The 21,541-nt window shown below is 37.7% G+C and overlaps 1 long non-coding RNA gene across 1 annotated transcript; it reads right to left on the bottom strand.

Annotated features, from left to right (window-relative positions):
- Nucleotides 1-7,141: 7,141 nt before the first annotated feature.
- LOC116837384 (uncharacterized) lies at nucleotides 7,142-15,219 on the bottom strand. The gene is made up of 2 exons (XR_004376690.2): nucleotides 10,376-15,219; nucleotides 7,142-9,351 (listed from the first exon to the last, which is right to left on the bottom strand). It is a non-coding gene; the product is annotated as an uncharacterized LOC116837384 (long non-coding RNA).
- Between the last annotated feature and the right edge of the window lie 6,322 nt (nucleotides 15,220-21,541).

Raw genomic sequence — 21,541 nt, forward strand, 5'->3', positions numbered from 1 at the left:
AATCTGTAAAGTCCCTTTGAAAAATCCTTCAGTGACTTTGGTAAGTTTATTTCCTTTCTGCAGAATTCTCATTTTGTAAAATGCCTGCTACTGTTGCAAAAAAAGCAAACGTGATGCTGGGATGCATTAACAGGTGTGTTGTAAACAAGACATGAGAAGTCATTCTTCCACTCTACTCTGCTCTGGTTAGGCCTCAACTGGAGTATTGTGTCCAGTTCTGGGCACCGCATTTCAAGAAAGATGTGGAGAAATTGGAGAGGGTCCAGAGAAGAGCAACAAGAACGATTAAAGGTCTTTGGAGACACATGATCTAATGAAGGAAGGCTGAAAGAATTGGGTTTATTTAGTTTGGAAAAGAGAAGACAGAGGGACATGATAGCAGTTTTCAGGTATCTAAAAGGGTGTCCATCAGGGAGGAGGGAGAAAATTGTTCACCTTAGCCTCTAATGATAGAACCAGAAGCAATGGGCTTAAACTGCAGCAAGGGAGATTTAGGTTGGACATTAGGAAAAAGTTCCAAACTGTAAGGGTAGTTAAACACTGGACTAAATTGCCAAGGGAGGTTGTGGAATCTCCATGTCTGGAGATATTTAAGAGTAGGTTAGATAAATGTCTATCAGGGATGGTCTAGACAGTATTTGGTCCTGCCATGAGGGCAGGGGACTGGACTCTATGACCTCTCGAGGTCTCTTCCAGTCCTAGAGTCTATGAATCTATGTTCCAATCAAAGTACTCCACTGGCTCTCTGCAAGTATCAATGGACTCACGGAAGTTGGCAACAAATGTGAAGAGTTCCACTGAGAGTTGATGACAAGTCGGGAGTCAGCCTGCCTCTTTCAATCAACCAATTGTGAAGTTGTTTGTGACTGCAGAAGAATGTTTGAATTTCCACATTATGCTTTAGCATTGCATTAGATGTTACTTCTCTCTCAATGAAATTCAGAAGTTTTGGATGATTGCATCTGAGAAGTTCTCTGAGCCTTCTCATTCCGTTCTCCTTGTTTGAGAAAATGGCACAGAATCCTTTGTTATACTCCTCCATATTTTTGGATGGCATCTTTAGGATCCTGTCTTCAATATTCTGTAGCCTTCTTTCAGCTGTAGAATCAATATCATTAAGTGAAAAGGCATTTTTCCCTGGATGGGTCCTTGCAGCCATTATCAGGTTATTTCTCATGTTTGATAAACTTTTTTTCACATTAAATGACAATGCTGAATCTTTATTTCACCTTCTAATTTTCCGCTTTCTCCATTTGAAGCATCTACTAGCAAACCTTCCAGTTGAACTTTGTCTGGAGGTATATATCTAAAGCAAAGGGCTTCAAATTATTGCTGTTGCTTTCTGTGTTACAGTGAAGGTGAAGTTGTTAGTGTAAAAGAAGACTGCAGCTTCTTTATCAAGTTCAAGTCTGTGCCTTTCTGTTGTTTCTATGGCATAATTACTATCTTGGGATATCAAAAAAAGAGTGCTCCTGAATGAACCTGATGTTGAAGAGTTGAAACTGGGACTTAAATTATCATCACGGCTATATTTTGATGACACTGATCAAAAATATTTTAACTGCAGGAGCAAACTCAACGTTTAGCTCTCCCACCTTAGACAGTTTTATTCAATGGCACGTCTGATCTTTAAGAAGCTGAAGAAACCAATTTTCAGACCAGATGACAGATCCTCCTCTGCTGCACAGGCCATGCAGAAAATTGTTTTGACAAGTGGTCCTGTGACCAGAAAGCCATTGGGTTTCACAGAAGGGGATATGTCTAAATAAGAGACAGAATACTCCTCCCACATCAGGAGGTTCATACTGTCAGACAGTATCTACCACAACCAACCACCACAAATTGATACAGCCAATTAATAAAACACACAAATTGAGACAAGCTGATGGTGGTTGTTTTTAGTGGCAATGCTTTATTTGTAGGGCTGTCAAGTGATTAAAAAAATTAATTGCAATTAATTGCGCAGACTTCTGGTCTCTGCTCAAGAGAAGCAGGACTAGACTTGGGAGGAGGTTTGGATTGTGTGATTTGGGGGAGTGGTGTAAAGGAACAGGTTCTGGAAAACAAGGCTGTGTAATTTGGACGAGGTTTATTGAGGACTTTGTTGGAATCTGGCTATCTGTGCCGTACTCCAGGTATTACCATCAGTTTTTCTTTATTAACCCTCCAGTAATTGACAATACAACGAATGCAAATCTGTTCTATGTCTTTTTGCAGCCTGCTTTTGATACAGCATCTAGTAAGCCACATGTTGTGTTAATGCTCCAATGTTAATAATGTTAGGTTAGGAAACTTGTCTTATATTTACATTTCAAGTTTTTGGAAATGCATTTTTTACCATCAGCGCAGACTTGTTCTGATTCTCAGCTGAAGGAGGTTACGCTAGGTACATTGCATGCACCTGCACAGCACCTTCAACTGCAAGTCATCCACAACACTTATGACACCCAGCTCTCACAGTCCTTTAAAGACGCCAGCTAATCCATGCCAATCTTCAAACCCAAGCCCTGTCTTTCTCCTGCTCATCCGTAGATGTCACAAGATTCTACATACCTGCTGCTACAACTTCAGATATTATGCTTCCTACTATGTCTCCTGTATTGCATGCATGTGTGACACTTTTCCTCATATGAAAATAGTGTGTGGGTTGTGAATAGTTGACTCACAGTACTGCCTTTCATTTGGGGGAAACTGAAGTGAGCGCGAGGTTTCAGATAATGCAAAAGTATGGCTACTGTATGTAAACACACACAGACTGAAGTGCTATAATGAGTTTGGGCCAAGATTCACTACATGAAATATCAGCTTGCAAGCAATGGCCAATATGCAACACTCAAAAAGAAGGCCCTTAAAACTTTTACAATGCACTATTGGCAAATAGTGCGGCAGCGATAATAAAAGAAATTTCCTGACTTCCCTGGCACAAATATCTGCCCTCTGAAATCCGATTGGAAGAAGCTTCTTTTTAGTATGAAGTAATTACAAGATTATTACAGGTTCATAGAAATTATCCAGCCTTTTAAAATTCAAGCTACCATATTTCTCTGTTGTATAATGGGTGACACATCACGAATGCTGTTAGGAATTGACTTCTGTCTGCCCAGTTATTTGCATGGATTGCAGTTATAGAGAGGTTGTACACAGCCTATATGGCAGCTGGGCTCTATTGACTTCTGTGGCTACTGTCTTTCATTTTCCTTGTTTGGAAATCAAATGCAAATAAATAGGGGCCTGTCGAATTAATTACACATTAACTCTTGCTGATTTAACTCAAAAATAAATCATAAAATTTTTTAAAAAAACTGATTAATCACAGTTTTAAGCACACTGTTAAACAATAGAATACCACATTTGAAATGTGTTAATATTTTGGGATGTTTTTCTACCATTGTCAAAATATATTGATTTCAGTTTACAACACAGCTACAGAGTGTAAGTGCTCACTTTATATTATTTTATCACAATATAATTGCACTGTATAAATGATAAAAGAAAATGTATTTTAAGTTCACCTCATACAGTCTGTAAGTGCATATCTCTTTAGCGTGAAGGCACAACTTACAGGTGTAGACTTTTGTTTTGTTACATAATTGCACTCAAAAACAAAACAATGTAAACTTTAAAGCCTATAAGTCCACCTCAGTCTCTCCCTTGTGCAGCCATCTAAGGACACAACAAGTTGTTTACATTTAACAGGAGATAATGCTTACTGCCTCTCTTATTTACAGAGTCGCCTGAAAGTGAGACAGACTTTGCATGACACTTTTTGAGCTGGTATTGCAAGGTAGTTACGTCCCAGAAATGCCTAAACCATTTTTTGTATAACCCTTTTCATGCTTTGGCCACCAATCCAGAGCATGTGTTCCATGCTGCTGATGCCTCATTTAAAAAAATGTGTTTAATTAAATTTGTGACTGAACTGCCTTGGGAGAGAATTGGTAGGTCTCTTGCTCTGTTTACCTGCATTTGCATATATTCCATGTTATAGCAGCCCAGCATGACCAGCACATGTTGTTCGTTTTAAGAATACTTACTGGCAATTTGACAAAAGCAAAAAAAAAAAAAGTTGCAGTGAAAGTATTCTTAAAACGAACAACATGTGCTGGGTCATCATCTGAGGCTGCTATAACATGGAATATATGGCAGAATGCAGGTAAAACAGAGCAAGAGACATACAATTCTCTCCCAAGGAGTTCAGTCACAAATTTAATTAACACATTTTTTTTAAATGAGCATCAGCAGCATGGAAACACATGCTCTGGAATGGTGGCCAAAGCATGAAAGGGTATACAAATGTTTAGCATCTGTGGCACGTAAATACCTTGCAATACCAGCTACAAAAGTGTCATGCAAAAGTCTGTTCTCACTTTCAGGCGACTCTGTAAATAAGAAGCAGGAAGCATTATCTCCTGTAAATGTAAACAAACTTGTTTGTCCTAGTGATTGGCTGCACAAGGAGGAGGACTGAGTGGACTTATAGGCTTTAAAGTTTTACATTGTTTTGTTTTTGAGTGCAATTATGTAACAAACAAAAGTCTACACCTGTAAGTTGTGCCTTCACGCTAAAGAGATTGCACTACAGTACTTGTATGAGGTGAACTGAAAAATACTATTTCTTTTATCATTTATACAGTGCAAATATTTGTAATAAAAATAATATAAAGTGAGCACTGTACACTCTGTAGTCTGTGTTGTAACTGAAATCAATATATTTGACAATGTAGAAAAACATCCAAAATATTTAACACATTTCAATTGGTATTCTATTGTTTAACAGTGTGCTAAAACTGTGATTAATCATGTTTTTTTAAAATTATGATTTATTTTTTGAGTTAATCACAAGAGTTAATTGTAATTAATCGACAGCCCTATTTATTTGCATTTGATTTTCCAAACAAGGAAAATGAAAGAGTAGCCACAGAAGTCAATAGAGCCCAGCTGCCATATAGCTGGTTTACAACCTTCTATAACTGCAATCCATGTCAAATAACTGGGGCTAGACAAAGATCATATTCCTAACAGCATTCTGATGTGTCACCCCATTATTACAACAGAGAAATATGGTAGCTGAATTTTAAAAAGGGCTGGATAATTTTATGACCTGTAATATCTGTAATTACTCATACTAAAAAAGAAGTTCTCAAATCGGATTTTCAGAGTGGCAGATATTTGCTGCAGGGAGTCAGGAAATGTTCTTTTGATATATACGCTGCCGCACTATTTAGCCAAGTGCATTGTAAAAGTTTTAGCCTTCTTTTGAAGTGTTGCATATTGGCCATTGCTTGAAGCTGGATATCAATGTAGTGAATCTCTGGCCCAAACTCATATAGCACATTCAGTCTGTGTGTGTGTTACATACAGTAGCATACTTTTGCATTATCTGAAACCTCGGCTTCACTTCAGTTTCCCCCAAATGAAAGGCAGTTACTGTGAGTTCAACTATTCACACCCACACACTATTTTCATATGAGGAAAAGTTGCACACATGCATGCAATACAGGAGAATAAGTAGGAAGCATAATTATCTGAAGTTGTAGCAGCAGAGTATGTAGAATCTTGTGACATCTAGGATTGAGCAGGAGAAAGACAGGGCTTGGGTTTGAAATTGGCATGGATAGCTTGGAGTCTTTAAAGACTGGTGAGAGCTGGGGTGTGCATAAGTGTGTGATGACTTGAGTGAAGGTGCTGTGCAGGTGCATGCAATGTTACCTAGCGTAACTCCTCCAGCTGAGAATCAGAACAAGTCTTGCGTAATGGTAAAAAATGCATTTCCAAAAACTTGAAATTGTAAATATAAGACAAGTTTTCTAAACCTAACATTTAACATTGAGAGCATTAAACCAAACATTGTGGCTTAACTAGCATGCTGTATCAAAAGCAGGCTGCAAAAGAGACATAGAAACAGATTGCATTCTTTGTATTGTCAATACTGGTAGGGTTAATAAAGAAAGAACTGATGGTAATACCTTGAGTACGGCACAGAGTAGCCAGATTCCATACAAAGTCTCTCAATAAACCTCAGTCCTAAATTACAACAGCTCTGTTATTCCAGACCTGTTCCTTTACACCACTCCCCCAAATTCACACAATCCAACCTCCCTCCAGTCTAGTCCCTGCTTCTCTTGAGCAGAGACCAGAAGTCTTGTTGAACTATGGCCCGATTCCATGATGTGACCAAGCAGGGTCTAGGATGAGATCAACCCCATTTTCACATAAGACCCAAGCTAGGATTTGAACTCAAAAATCCAGAAATACAAGACTAGCACACCAATTCCTTTCATTATCTAGCTTATTGGATTTCTTCCAACACTGAGAAAGTCTTAACTTTCACAGTTCCTAACACCAACATTCTAAGTCATCCATTATCATTATCCATGGCTTCAATAATCATTAGAGAACAACTGTGGTTCTCAGTCTTTTCCATACCATGACCCCATGTTACAAGATAAAAATGTTTTGGGACCTATCTAAGGCATTAAGAAAGCAAGGAAGGTGGTGAACCTCTGCACTTGCTTGCCACGCTCAGGCTGAGAACCCATGACTTTGATCCATCTGAGGACACCTCTTGTGAGTTTCTCCAGCTCTTCTGCAATTGCCCAGAGAACAGCTATGTGCCACTTCAGGATGTGAGTGACAACTATCTTTTAGCCACCCCTCTCTCCAGTCAACAAGTGACTTTTCCGACAAGTTTTAACAGAGAAAGAATATAAGGACCATTCCACTGGTCTTGTTTGAACTCACTCAGTATCAGGCTTTACAATTCATTACCTTGAAACATAATGTTTACTTGTAACAAGACATTTTTGGCTGGAAGAAAATGCCAGGATTCACAAAGTAGTACCATTAGTTGGCGATATTTCAGCTATTAGCATACTGTTCCACTTCAGCATTATAATTTGTTTTGTATAGGAAAGAGAAATATCACGACGTAGATAACGTTGGAAAATGTTACACAGTAATCCTGTCAGAAATCTTGGGGAAACATATGTTTTCTGTCTTCCTCAGAACTTAATTTAAAACAAACGGGTGCATTGGGGAAAAAAACTGCTTCAGGAGATTTTAAAGAACAGCATGAGCTGAAAGACATTAGCCAAAAATTATTAATTTTCTGCATTAAAAATCAGCACTAATAAGAGCCATCTTAAATCAAATAATTTATTAAGTAATTACATGTAAACACTTTATATTTACTAGCAAATACAATGTTTGCTGTTCTTTTAAATAGATAAGTAATTCAAAAAAATAAGAATCTATTATTAATGACAACAGATTGATTAGAGATATCCATTCTACTGTACAGTGAGGAATTTGTTTTATAGTGAAGTTAACATCTTGATTTTTCTTGTTTTGTTTTTTGACTTAAAGGACATAAAACATAAATTTGAGCAGCACCCCAATATGATGTCAAAGCTGACTTTGGTCTGTCAGTGAAGGCTAAACAAGTAATCACCCCCACTCTGGAATTTTAAAAATTGACTTGAGAAGCCAGATGGCAGGCCCTTCATAAACAACTTTCAAAAAATAAATGCCTTTTTGTCATAAAACAGATAAAACAGTCAAACTGTGAAACACTTCTCTTTTGAATGGTAAAATGAGTATGATTTCATTATTTGCATTCTAGAGTTAACAGTTATCAAGATACAATACAGATACACATACACATATCCACAGAGTTTCTGCAATGTGGCCTATCAACTAAAATATTTTATCGTTCTGAGATTGTTTGGTGTCCAAGTACACTAAAAACAAAAGAATGATAGCTGCTTAGTCTAATGAAAAATAAACATCTTTATTTTTTGCCTACTTTATTTCAATCTTTAAATAAATTTTAACTTAAGTCTGTACAAAGTATACTGTTACAGTATATATTTGTAAGTTAGCTAAAATGCCTAAATATAACAACACTACAATAAGCAGCATATATTGGCACATCTCTAATAAAGATTAACTTGTAAACCCAAAAGTATCACCTGCCACAAAAACCTCTGAGATATTTTGGATCCTTGAAGGAGAGTCATCTTGCGAATACATTAGAGATCAATCCTCCCTGGCCTCTAAAAGGAAAAAATACTTCGCTTTTGATAATTCTGCAGAGAACATGAACATCTTAAAATTGAATTGTTAAAGGGTTAAAATCAGGTTAAAAATTAATTTTAAAAAAGAAAATGTCTTTAGAGAACCTTAGGTTAATAAAACAAAGAATTTTAGAAAATCTAATTTATTTTCCCCATCAGTGCTGAGGGAGATGAGGAAAGCGATCACTCAGGACCTGATCCTGTTTCTGTGAAAGCTTTGCCACTGACTTTAAAGGGCACAGGCTTGAGCCTTTAATTTGGACAATGAAAAAGATTTCATGTTCTGCAACTAGTCAATTTCTAGTTGCTTTCGGGCTTACACACATTACCACAAAGTTGCAATCTTTGGGATGCAAACACTAGGGGGAATGCATACAGCCAAAAAAAAAAAAAAAAAAAAAATGTTTTCACTAGAATTTAAAAAAAAAAAAAAAATTTTTATTGAACATGGCCTTTGCAAATGCTTGTTTTTACAAAAACTTAACACTGATTGTACAGCGTTCCTTTACTCATTATAAAGAATTTAGCTTTTCAATACATTAGATATTGCAGAGATTCTTGTTCACTGAAAACTGGCTGATAAAAGCCATCTACATTCAAGTATACTCAAGTTTTAAAATGACAAGTTCCAAGTGCAGTTGTTTAGCTGCATTAGCTTTGAAAATTTGTAACTGTAATATTTCATTAAATTACTTTAGCACTGGGACTGAAGAACATAAGTGTTACATTTTAAGGAAGAGAATCACCTCTATACTTTGTTCTCCCAGAAAGAGGCATTTAAATCAATGTTTAACGTCAATAAAAAAAAGTTATCTTACATAAAATATAATGCAATACTGACTGCAACAGGAACCACAGAAGTGGAACACCATTAAATAAATCTGAACTCACACAGATTAAACTTTGTTAAATATTTGTAAATTAATAAAATATTCACAGGATTATAAAATTACAATATTTACAGTAAGAAAAATCTAGAGTAATATATACTTTTAATAGGCTCTTTTCTCCAATTTGGGATTGCACGGGAATTATGAATATACGAAAGGTTCATAATAAAGCTGCTTTGCAATATAATTTTCCATTAGTGCTAAAGAGAATAATCTATCACTGGCTTTTAAAGTAAGTGACTTCTCAAGGTGGGATGGAGTATTTGAGTACCAAACTGGGAACAGAAGTCCTCCTCAAGCCGTCTGAAGATAACGTAGGACCAGTCTCAATTGCTCAGATTAAAGCTGCTGTACTACAGAACTGCCAGCAATCAGAACCACACAGGCTGCAAAAGGGGAGGAAAGGTAGTTTTCAGCTCAGAAAGTGTACTTACTGCTGGAAAACTCCAGTCACTATGGACTCCAACAAAGGTTGCAAGAGCTTTGATTTGTACCGAGAGCATGAAACTAACAAAAATAAGGAAACACATCTAGGATAAAATTTGTAAATTGTGCTGCATCTCCTTAAAGGGACATTGTTCAGCTCAATAGCTATAGAAAATAGCCTTGCATTATGAATGCTGTAGATAATTAAAATTGAAAGAATTTTTAAAATCCTTTTTTTCACTCTTTGCATTGGTCTGTTAAGTCAGCTTCATTTTCTATTCCTTGCTAGCTTCGGTCTCTTGCATACGAGCACAGTGCTATTGTGTTTGGTTGCAAACATTACAAAGAAGTGATTAAATACTTCCAAATCCTGTTTTGGGTTTTTAAGAATAAAATTAACTTTTGTCAAATGTATTGCTACTAATTTTTTTTGTAAAATAACCAGAAAACCTAAATTTGTGGTCTAAACTACCCAACAATGTCCTTTTAAGTTTTGAACATTTCACTATTTTGACTCTTCTCTCAACTTCAAAGCATATTTTTGTGAATATTTTAAAAAGAGATCCTGTTCAAATACTGTTTTTTCCCTTTATCTAAGTTTCATTTTCTAGTGTATATTTTCAGATAAGTACTTTCTAAGACTAGGAATGAATATACTGGAACAGAACTATACATGATATTGTGAAATATCAGTCTCCTAATTATTTATTTTTTAGGGGATTTCTATGAGTGCCCACCACCACCGCTTACCTAAGCATCTATAGTCTGAAAAGTAAGTTTCCAAAAAAGTTTGAAATTTTAAAAAACAATAATTTGTAAATTCACACTTACATTACCGATAGATGTTCTCTAGGTCCTGTAAGTTCCCTTTTTGGTAGTGCAGAAGAGGAAAAACTAGGAAGCAAACTTTGTACCTTTCAGTTACCTTAGAGATCACATAATTTATATTAAATGGGGGAGGATAGAGAGGAAATGACAACTGACCTTATAAACAAAGGTATGTTTAGGGCTTCTGATTTCAGGAATAAACCGATATTTACTGGTAAAAGTCTGCCAAAAAACAAAAACAAACACAGGATTACTGGTAAATATTGGTTTATATGGAGAAGAAAAAATATGTCATCGTGTTCCTGATTTTCATAGGTTAAACTTCTATAGTTCTAAGGAATTTCACACTGGGGCAGATGGAAGAAACATGCCCATGAAACCGGACAGTTTCAAATTGAATTGCTGACCACTCTATAGCCTGCCACCCATCCAACAGAATATTTTTGGCAAATTAAGTGCCCCAAACCAGAAGCCTTATGTTGAAAGAAAAATAAGATTTAAACCAACAAACAAACCCTGTATACCTCCTTCTGAATTTCTTCCCCCCATTTCCAAACCACTGTAGTTAACTTAGCACTCCTGGAAGATGCTTGACTGACAGACAGCCTGGGAGACTGATGCTCTTTTCATAATTACTTGAAAAATTTATTTGTACATAGTATGGTATCTCATCATCCCAACAACCACTTGGATTTCAGCCTTTGGGATTTTGATTGTCATCCCACCACATGAGATATCAGAAAATATACAATATTTAATTTATCTTTTAAATAAAGAATTTTCTTATAAGTGGTTATAAACCCTTTCATTTTATTTACATGCTTATTTATTTCCAAAAATAAAGAGTTGGTCCACACTGGACATGAGAAGAAGTGTTAAAAGATTAACATCTAACCGAAGTACGAAGTACAAGAAGTTCCAGAATTCTGTGGTTGAATCAAACCACAGAAACATACTACATGAGCCACAGACACATTTTTACATATAGCATTATATTCTCAATAAATATTTACAAACAAGGTCAAGATGACAAGAAACCCCCATGGAACAGAACAATGTGTCATGGCTAAAAAGAAAGAACAGCTTTAAAAATAACCTAAACACAAAGGGAAAACAAAACTTTACATAAGACTCTTGGACAAAAAAATCCTCATTTAACTTTTCTGGTAGTCAAAATTTAGGATTAAAGTTTATGACATCTTGAATACCAACTACATTTAACTTCCTAAACACAAACTTAACAGCTACAGTAAACCAGCTCACTAAGTATGTGAAAGGCATTACAAATAGAGATTTCTTTATTTATTGTACCTTTTAAGATACAAGAATGCATGTGGCTGAAATACAAAATACCATGGCACCACAGAAGGGATTATACTCCACCAATACACCTGTTTACAAACTGGCCATTTTTGTTGATTATATATTTAAGTTGCAAGATGTATTAATCTTATTAGGTGCTACATACACATGCATGGGAGAACATATGCCATGACAAGAACTGCAGAGAACTTGGACCTTATAAAGTTTCACGGCTACTCTCATGCACGTAACTCCATTAAGGACCATTACACAGAGGAAAGTCTAAGCAAACAAAGCTTTACTCAGAGATGTGTGCTGAAGCACAGCGGTTCTGCAGGAAGGAATCTTCTTCCAAACATATACTCCAGCTCGCCTACGTACCCATCATCATGTTGTTGTTTGCTTGGGATGGAATTAGTACTTGCAGCCTGCTGATCCCCTCCCACACTGATTTTGGCCCTTGAATATCCACCCACTGGACATGCCTCCATCTTGCCCAATCCCCACGCCCCAGCTGCAGCATTAGGGGCAGACAGTTGCTGCATACATGTCTGCTCCAGTACATGACATTCCCTCCCGAACGGATTCTCTACTTTTTGGCTTTCTAGCCCAGCAGAGTGCAGCTTGGCCTTAAAGCAGACCTTGAAAGGAAATATTTATACCCTTTTCTTTATCTTTATGGTGGCTGAAGAATATCTGAAAGAGTTTTGTTTTTAAATGAATGTTTGTTTTCCTACCTGTTTTTTATCTTAACAATTCAGGTCTTGTCTACCTTGTGTTTCCTGGAAGATGAAGGATGATTAGGGACTGAGTAGATTTATGGTATCAGATATCTGGGAAATTAAATCTGATCAATTAAGGAATTAAGTTTTGTTTTTGTTTTGTTTTTTACTCAGACTACTTAACACTTTTATTTTTAAGTTTAACCTATTTATGTCAGACATCTAACAGCTGAAAACTACCCAAAGAGGCAACATCCTTGGCCCTTATATCTACCTATCTAGGTATTTATATGGACTCAATTATGGTATTATCTGCGTGCTTCCCAAGTATTTAAAAACAGACCAATATTTTTTCTCTACTGATCCCAGCCTTCATTTAAGAGTTGAGAGCGCCCCCAATCCATATATCTGGGTCCTCCTAAGACACCCATAGTAAGTAAAATGGCAAAGACAAGACTTGACATTCCTGGTATTTCCATGGTGAAAAACAAGCAGAAAAACATAACATATACAGCACTTTTTCCTCTTCCAGTCTTTGACACTCACATTAAGCTCAACCCAATGCATAGACAAGAACAGAACTTCATTTATAGAGCCGCAACAATAACTGAAATGTATACTCTAACTACAGTCATTTAAAGGCAGATCAACTTAATACATTTGAAAAAATCATGCTACAAATTAAATGCCTGTTCTTAAAAAAAACAACATAAAAATAGCCTTGCAGTTGCATAATTTGATGAATATCCTAGAAAAAGAATTACCACTATTACTAGCCAGGTATGCAATCAACACAAGAAGTTTTTTCTGATTTGTTCACACACATTTCTCCATCTAATCCCAGATTAAAATGTAACAAATATGAAAACTTTAACTGTTAAAGGCCTGACGCTGTGGAGCCATTTGGTCATCATGGGACTCCCACTGGACTCAATGCACATATGCAGGATCAGAACCCAAACCACCTTACAAACTGGATGATATACTTTAAATTACAAATATTGAGTATTAAATTGAAATTAATACTGGGATGGGGAAATCTCTGCTTTTAAAAAAAAAACAAACAAACAAAAAAAAACTTTCAATGGGAAACTGCCAACTCATCAAGAAAAAAAAAATCAGGAAAGTCCTGGAGACCTTTAAAACTATGGTATTAAAAACCATTAAGTGTTTAATGCACTCTGACCTCAGAACAGTGCTCAGGTGCTCAGAATCTGGAGTAAAATCCAAGCAATTAAAAATCAGGATCATGGGCTAAAATGTGGGAAGGATCCAAAATATAAGTTTTACATCAGAGGATATATTATCACTAAATGCCTTATAACAAACGTAGTTTACTTGTGGCCTAACAATCACAGACTGAAGTAACAAAGTAAATTGGAGATTAGACTAGTAGTCTTCCTAGTCCAGTACCCTGTCTGACAGAGGATTCTCCAGAGGATGAGGGCGCATAGATAGTGGCATAGTAGTCCCAATTTCTATCCCATTCTTCATGCACCTTAATTTTTTTTAAACCCCAAGAATGTATCCGAGGTATTACTAATTATTTCTTCCATTGTGCTTCTTTTTTTTTTTTTTGCATTCCTCAGCATTGAATTCCAGCTGCCTTCATGCTGCCTATTCACCTAGCTTTGCCAGGCCATTCTTAAGCTCCTCAGCCTTTTCTATGCTTGGGTAACCTAAATAACCTCGCTGTTCACCCTCTTTTCTAAATCAGTTAATATTAGGGCTGTTGATTAATCACAGTTAACTCACATGATTAACTTAAAAAATTAATCATGATTAAAAAATTAATCACGATTAATCACATTGTTAAACAGCAAAATACCAATAGAAATTTATTAAATATTTTTGGATTTATGCTACATTTTCAAATATAATGATTTCTATTACAACACAGAATACAAAGTGTACAGTGCTCACTTTATATTATGTTTTATTACAAATATTTGCATTGTAAAAATTATAAGAAATAGTATTTTTCAGTTCACCTCATAAGTACTGTAGTGCAATCTCTATCATGAAAGTGTAATTTACAAAGGCAGATTTTTTTTGTTACATAAGTACATTCAAAAATAAAACAACGAAAACTTTAGAGCCTACAAGTCGACTCGATCCTACTTCTTGTTGAACCAATGGCTAAGACAAACAAGTTTGTTTACATTTACAGGAGATACTGCTGCCTGCTTCTTAATTATATCACCTGAAAGTGAGAAAAGGCATTCACATGGCACTTTTGTAGCCAGCGTTGCAAGGTATTTACATGCCAGATATGCTAAACATTCATATGCCCCTTCATACTTTGGCCACCATTCCAGAGGACATGCTTCCATGCTGATATGCTCATTAAAAATATAATGCTTTAATTACATTTGTGACTGAACTCCTTGGGGGAGAATCGTATGTCTTCTGTTCTCTTTAACCCACATTCTGCCATTCTTATAGCAGTCTCGAATGATGACCCAGCACACGTTCTTTTTAAGAACATTTTCACAGCAGATTTGACAAAATGCAAAGAAGGTAACAACGTGAGATTTCTAAAAATAGCTACAGCACTTGAGCCAAGGTTTAAGAACTGACGTGCCATCCAAAATCTGAGAGGGAAAAGGTGTGGAGCATGCTTTCAGAAGTTTTAACAGAGCAACAATCCAATGTGGAAACCACAGAACCTGAAGCACCACAAAAATAAATAAATAAAAATCAACCTTCTGCTGGTGACATCTGACTCAAATGATGAAAATGGACATGCATCAGTCCACTCTGCTTTGGATCGCTATTCAGCAGAACCCATCATCAGCATAGATGCATGTCCTCTGGAATGGTGGTTGAAGCATGAAGAGACATATGAATCTTGTGCATCTGGCATGTAAATATCTTGCAACACCGGCTACAACCATGCCATGTGAACACCTGTTCTCACTTTCAGGTGACACTGTAAACAAGAAGCAGGCAGCATTATCTCCAGCAAGTGTAAACAAACTTGAGCGATTGGCTGAACAAGTAGGAGGACTGAGTGGACTTGTAGGTGCTAAAGTTTTACATTGTTTTATTTTTGAATGCAATTTTTTTTTTGTACATAACTCTACATTTGTGAGTTCAACTTTCATGCTAAAGAGATTGCACTACAGTACTTGAATTAGATGAATTAAAAAATACTATCTTGTTTTTTACACTGCAAATATTTTTAATCAAAAATAAATATAAAGTGAGCTGTGTACACATTGTATTGTGTTGTTACTGCAATCAATCTATTTGAAAATGTAGAAAACATCCAAAAATAATAATAGAACACCATTTATTTAAAAGTTTAACAGCGTGATTGAGATTAATTTTTTTAATTGCTTGACAGCCCTAGTTAATACATTAAACATGGGTTCTAATATGAAACCTTAAGGCACTCACTGTTAACCTTTTTCCTATGATAAAAACTAACAGTACCTTCCTATTGTTTTCTGTTCCTTAGCCAGTTTCTCATTCTCCAGGACTGAGATTCTGTCCTGCACCATAATCTACTGGTAGTCAAGGAGCCTGATATGGCTTCCTGATTTTTAAACAGCCAAAAGTGATAGCAGTCTAGGGCCTATACATACATCAGTAGAGAAAAGGAAAAACACAGGCACACTGCACTCCCACTGACAGCAGGAGGGGGCAGCTGGTATATGAGCCAGCTACATCACTTTAGACCAGGACTCTCCCAGGCTGGGAGAATTCTCAGATGGCCACTTTGGACTAGGATTCTGACCACTTTGTGGTGCTGGAGTGATACGCAGCGGCCAGAAAGAGGAAGATAACCTGCCCTCCCCCCCCCGCCCCAACAGTACTTTACCTCTCACCCTAAACTTAGTTTCCTTAGTAGCATCTTGGGAGGAACTGTCAAAGGCTTTTAAATATCAAAATATATTAGGTCAGCTAGTCCTACATTACCCACTATTTTGTCAATGCATTCAAAAAATTCTAGTAGATTATTAGAGGGTCAATTTTCCTTTGCAAAGCCAGGCTGGTGTGGCCCTATCGTGTTCCTCTAGATGTTTTATCATTTCAACTAGACTACCTGGTGCTGAAGTAAGAGTCTTTGGTTTGTAATTCTCAGGCTCACCCTTAATGTCTTTCTGAAGAAGAGGTACAATATTTACTACTGTTTAGCCCTAAAGTATACTAAACTTAATGAGACATTTATTTTAGTTAGCAACTCAACCATTTCATTCCCAAGTTCCTTCAGAACTCTTAGATGAGCTCTGATCTTGGTTGTAACAGGGCTTTAATTTATTAGCTTGTTCCAGCTGCTCCTCTTTGGACATTTCAGTCTTTTTGGACAAGGAAGATGAGGTACTCTTAAAGAGCAGATCAAGTTCAGGTACCTTTCAAACTCTTCTGCTATGAAACTGATGCAGGGATGTCACTCAGCTTCTCTGCAATGTCCTTGACCTCCTTAGTTGTTCCTTTTACAGCCTCATACTTCAGTGAACCCAAATTCTCACATACCCTTCCTGCCTCTAACACAATTCAATATTTCATTTGCTCTCAGCTCTTCAAAACCCCTCTTAACCCTAATTGCCATTTTACATGTTACCTGCCATAGGTTTCTATCCACTTCACTCAGGCTGGGCTTCCATTTTCAAAAAAATACTTTGACTCCAGTAACTCTTATACCTTGCCATTTAACCATACTGATTTATGTCTTGACTCTCTGCTTTCTTTCAGCTTCAGGGCCATGCACACCTTCTTGGATGTTTATGAGCTTTTGCGATACTTAGGTGTTCTCCTTGCTGAGTCTAAGGATTTTACCATCAACTCTTTTGATGTTAGTGTCTTTTTGACTAACAACCTCATTTTCCTGAAATCTAATTTTCCTAAGTTTAGCATCACCTGGTTGGTTTTAAGATATTATTTCTCCTCTCCTGAGAACGTTGAACCTATAATTATACCATGGTCGTGATTACTTAATGGCTGAACTATAATTATTTCTTAAATCAATTCTTGTGTGTTATTTAGTCCTAAATCAAGAATCTTTCTTCAATAAGCTGTTACAAGAAGCAATCATTTAAGGTGTCAAGAAATTACTTCACCAAACTGTGCTCTATTGTCACCTGACCAGATCATACATGGGTAGCTGAAGTCACCCCTTATTATAGTTTTATGAAGATTCAACTCCCTCTTTGCTCTCCTTCAACAATGAGCAGTCCATAGTGTATTCCTGACCAGGAAGACAGTAATACATTTGTATCCTTACAACTTGGGATTTGTCTCTACACGGATTCTAATGTATGATCCTCAACTCTAGTTCTCTCAGATTCGATGGAAACGTTTTAGATATAGGGCTACTCCACCATCTCTATTACTTAATCTGTCTCTCCTCTATTGTTTATAGCCAGGTAATACAGTATATCTGATTTTTATGATTCCATCATGTTTCAGTAATGCCTATTATATCAAGGTCCTCTTCCATTGCCAGGCATTCTAGTTGATCTATTTTTAAGCCTTTCACACTGGTACAAAGACACAGTTTTTATTTTTGGCTGTGTGCCTTTTTCTTAGTTAACTCCTTAGTCTGACACCCTGTTCCTTTTCTAGACTGTATTGTTGCAATCTCAACCTGCCTTTGCTCCATTTTCCACTGCAAATTCTCTCCTAGATGCAAAGATCCCTTTCTATTACTGACAATCCAAGCAGATGCCCTAGTCCGATCCAGCTGGTCCATTGCACTTGTCAGCTCTTTCTCATCTCCCAGTTTAAATAATCTTCTCAAAACCTTATCAGTGTTCTGTGCCACCAGTCTGGTTCCACTTGGGTTAAAGCAGAACCCAATCCATTCTAGATTGGCCCTCCTTACCCGCCAAAGCTCCTCAATGCCTAATTTTATTTACTCTCCATAGTCTTTACACCTTCTTCTCAGCTACCCATTAACTCTCTAAAGCGCCTCTCTGTCTAGCGGGTCCTGCATGTACCAATAAGAGCATTTCAGAAAAAGGTACCATCATAAATCCTAAACTCAAGCCTTTTTCCTAATTATCTAAACATTTCCACATCCCGGATCCTAATATGTACCACAGCCACAGGCTTCTCCCCAGCGCTCATTAGAAGTTTACCTAGATATCTGAGATTTTTACATTTGAACCTGTGAAGCAAGTCAGCAAACAGTTCTCACAGTAACCCTGTATTTGGCTATCCATATTTCTAATGATAGAATCTTCTGCCACCACAGTACATCAACAATTCACAACTATCCCCATCTTCTGAAGGGACCTACTTTCGTGTGTGAAGAACAGTCACTCTCCTCTCTCAAAAGGTACATCCTCAATTAAGGGTTTGTCCCTTCGTTCTGCCTTGCTGCTCTCCAATCATAAGAGGCTTTCTCAAGTGGAAGACTGATGAAGCCAACCCTTAGATAAAATCAATCTATATATGCTGTCTTTGTATAGAATTCCATCTCTCCCCTCCTCTAGTGCAGCGACTCTGGCCTCAAGATGCAGTAATGGGGCTCCCAGGACTACTAGTTCCTTGCACTGCTTGTACAGATGTGCCATTTATCCACAAAGCAAGCAGTCATTCTGTATCTGGTGCAGTAATTTAGGTAGTTGCCATCAAATTAGTCTGTGCTACCTCCATAATCAAACTAGGAATTATGACTTTGTTACTGGGGGAGAGGGATAGCTCAGTCGTTGGAGCATTGGCCTCCTAAACCTAGGGTTGTGCGTTCAATCATTGAGGGACCTGAGACAAAAATCTGCCTGGGGATTGGTCCTGCTTTGAGCAGGGGGTTGGACTAGATGACCTCCTGAGGTCACATGCAACCCTGATATTCTATGATTCTAAAGTTTTATCTTTCAGTTAGAAGCCAAGGTCTGCTTTGCTTTACTTTGGCCCACCAAATAAAGAGTTTGAGTCAGCATACAAGTTACTATATAGCATGGCAAAAGCCTGCAGAAACCAATTTCCCAGGACTTTCATTGCCTAATGCAGCATGGAAGCCCAACGTATTTTTTGCTGAATCAAGCTCTTAATGCAGTGTGATCAAAAGGCCTATCTGCAGACTGAACTACATATGCTGACCAAAAGAAAAACCATCATTACATATCAGTTTAAAGAATTTAATTCACAAATGTTAATTGCAGAAAATAGCTCTTAGGCTATCTAGTCCATCACCCTGCAACACTGCCATGCAGCACTGAGAGACCTCCACAGAATCCACATCATTTGTTCTCTGTCTGGTCTTCCCTTAAACAGATATGCCCCAGTGACAACTCCATTATCTCAGCCTGTAGGCAAATTATTTCATAAAAATCTCTCTCCTAGAAAACCTGAATTCTCTCTCTCTCACACAGCATTTTTATATAGAATTGCACCTCTCTATTAAAAACAAAATATTCTGATAAACCAATGGCAAATTATGGACTCTCCTGCTCATCAGCTGATTGAAAGTTATAATGCAATCTCCCATAATCATAGAGTCAGAGTCACAGAATCTAAGGGCACAAGGGACCACCAGATCTTCTAATCTGACCTCCTGCATATCACAGGCCCTCATGCATCCTTCTTATTACAATCCAGTCTCAAAAATCTTGGCAACTTGCCCAGAAATTGAAATGTTTGCTCTGCTGGACCAATGCAGAAAGCAGGTTCTAAAGACATGAGCTGTTCTCTGAAGACATGCTGCCCATCGTTCAGCCCCTCAAGATTGTAGCAGGGGACTGCCCGATTTGAGCACCTCTGCTGATCTCAAATTACATGACATTATGGAAGGAAAAAGGCAGACAACGGTAGAAGAGGTCCCAAACTTTGGTAGGCCTCCTGCACACCTAGAGTGGGGTTCACATGGACAACACATCTCAAAGAACCACAATTGTCTACCTATGTGCTACTGAAAAATCAGAATTCTTGATCATTGCTGGTACCTAATCATCCAGCTGGGGACCCAATAAACTCCTAAGGTTGTGAACCTGGATCACAAAAGCCAGAGACACCCTCCCAAATGAGAAAACTGAAATAGCTCCTGTCAATTCTTCAAATTGTTTCCTCCAGCCAAAAATTCTTAGTCTTGTATGGGCTGACCCTCTACCAGCTAGTCTTTATTCAAACTCCAGTCTCAAATAGGCACTGGGTAAATTACTATACTGTGCCAGACCACATGGGATGAAAACACAGAACTAGGTTTCACACACCCCTTCCCATACTAACGACACCATAGCCCGTATTCCATCACAAACCATGCTTCAAGCTCCCCGCACACACTGAACAAAAGCACAAAACACAACTCTGTGAAATACTTAGCGCAGGTGACCAAGTATCCAGGACTGTGATATGGGATCTCTCAGAAAAAAGGGAACTGAGCCACTCAAGACAGCCACCATATACTCCTGCTAGGGTCAAAACCTCTTCCTGGCCAAGTTAGCTAATAGCTCTATATAAATCAGCTAAGACATCTGCTTATCAGCCACCAGGCGCACAGCAACCAGCAAAACCCACCATGCATAGTCTCAGTACCACTTTCAGGACTAACCCAGATTGGTGCGGGTCAAGATGAACTGGGAATCCAGGTGTTGTCGCAGCTGTCTTTCTACAGCCTTCTCCACAAAACAGAAAATTCAAAACAAAGTGATAAAATGAAGAGAGTTTGTCAACATCAAGATTTTTGTTTTGAGCAAGGGCCTAATAATTTTCTTAAGAGAAGTAGGCACTTTAAAAGAAGTAAGTATCATCTAACGGACTCTGTCAATCAGCTCTTATAACAGCCTTCACACCTTCCCACTGGTTCTCACTAGCCAAGAGGGATATATATGTAATTTACAAGTTCTAGCCTAAAGCTTCCTCAGCATCTCTGTGACCAACAGTAGAAACAAATTAGCCTTTCTTCCCTTCCTACACAGCTTCAGAATAGGATTTCAAAAACTCTGTGCCATATTCAGTCAGACTTAGTACACAGCTTCCATCATTAGCTCTAATTCCCCTCTCACTACAGTGTCCTATGAGGAAAATGCCAAGGACGAGACTATGTAGGGGCCTCCGTTACTTATAGCCAATGACTGAAGTAATGATGAGCCAACTGGCCATCAGAGCAGATTGAGCAGTATTATCCCTAAACAGGAGCCATTAGCCTCTGAGGTTGGGCTGAAGAGGGGGGATCCTTCAGCTGGATGACAGCAGTAGGTTAGCAACCCAGAGTACAACATCCATGTTCGAAGCACCCTGTAATCTAAGCTCAAAAACAAAATGCAGAGGATGGCCAGGAACTGACATGGATTCAGAAACTACCCACAACAGTCCCCTGGTGGTCATCAAGAAATCTCAACGCATCTGAGAA

Source organism: Chelonoidis abingdonii, chromosome 7, assembly GCF_003597395.2.
Source record: "Chelonoidis abingdonii isolate Lonesome George chromosome 7, CheloAbing_2.0, whole genome shotgun sequence".
Taxonomy (NCBI): Eukaryota; Metazoa; Chordata; order Testudines; family Testudinidae; genus Chelonoidis; species Chelonoidis abingdonii.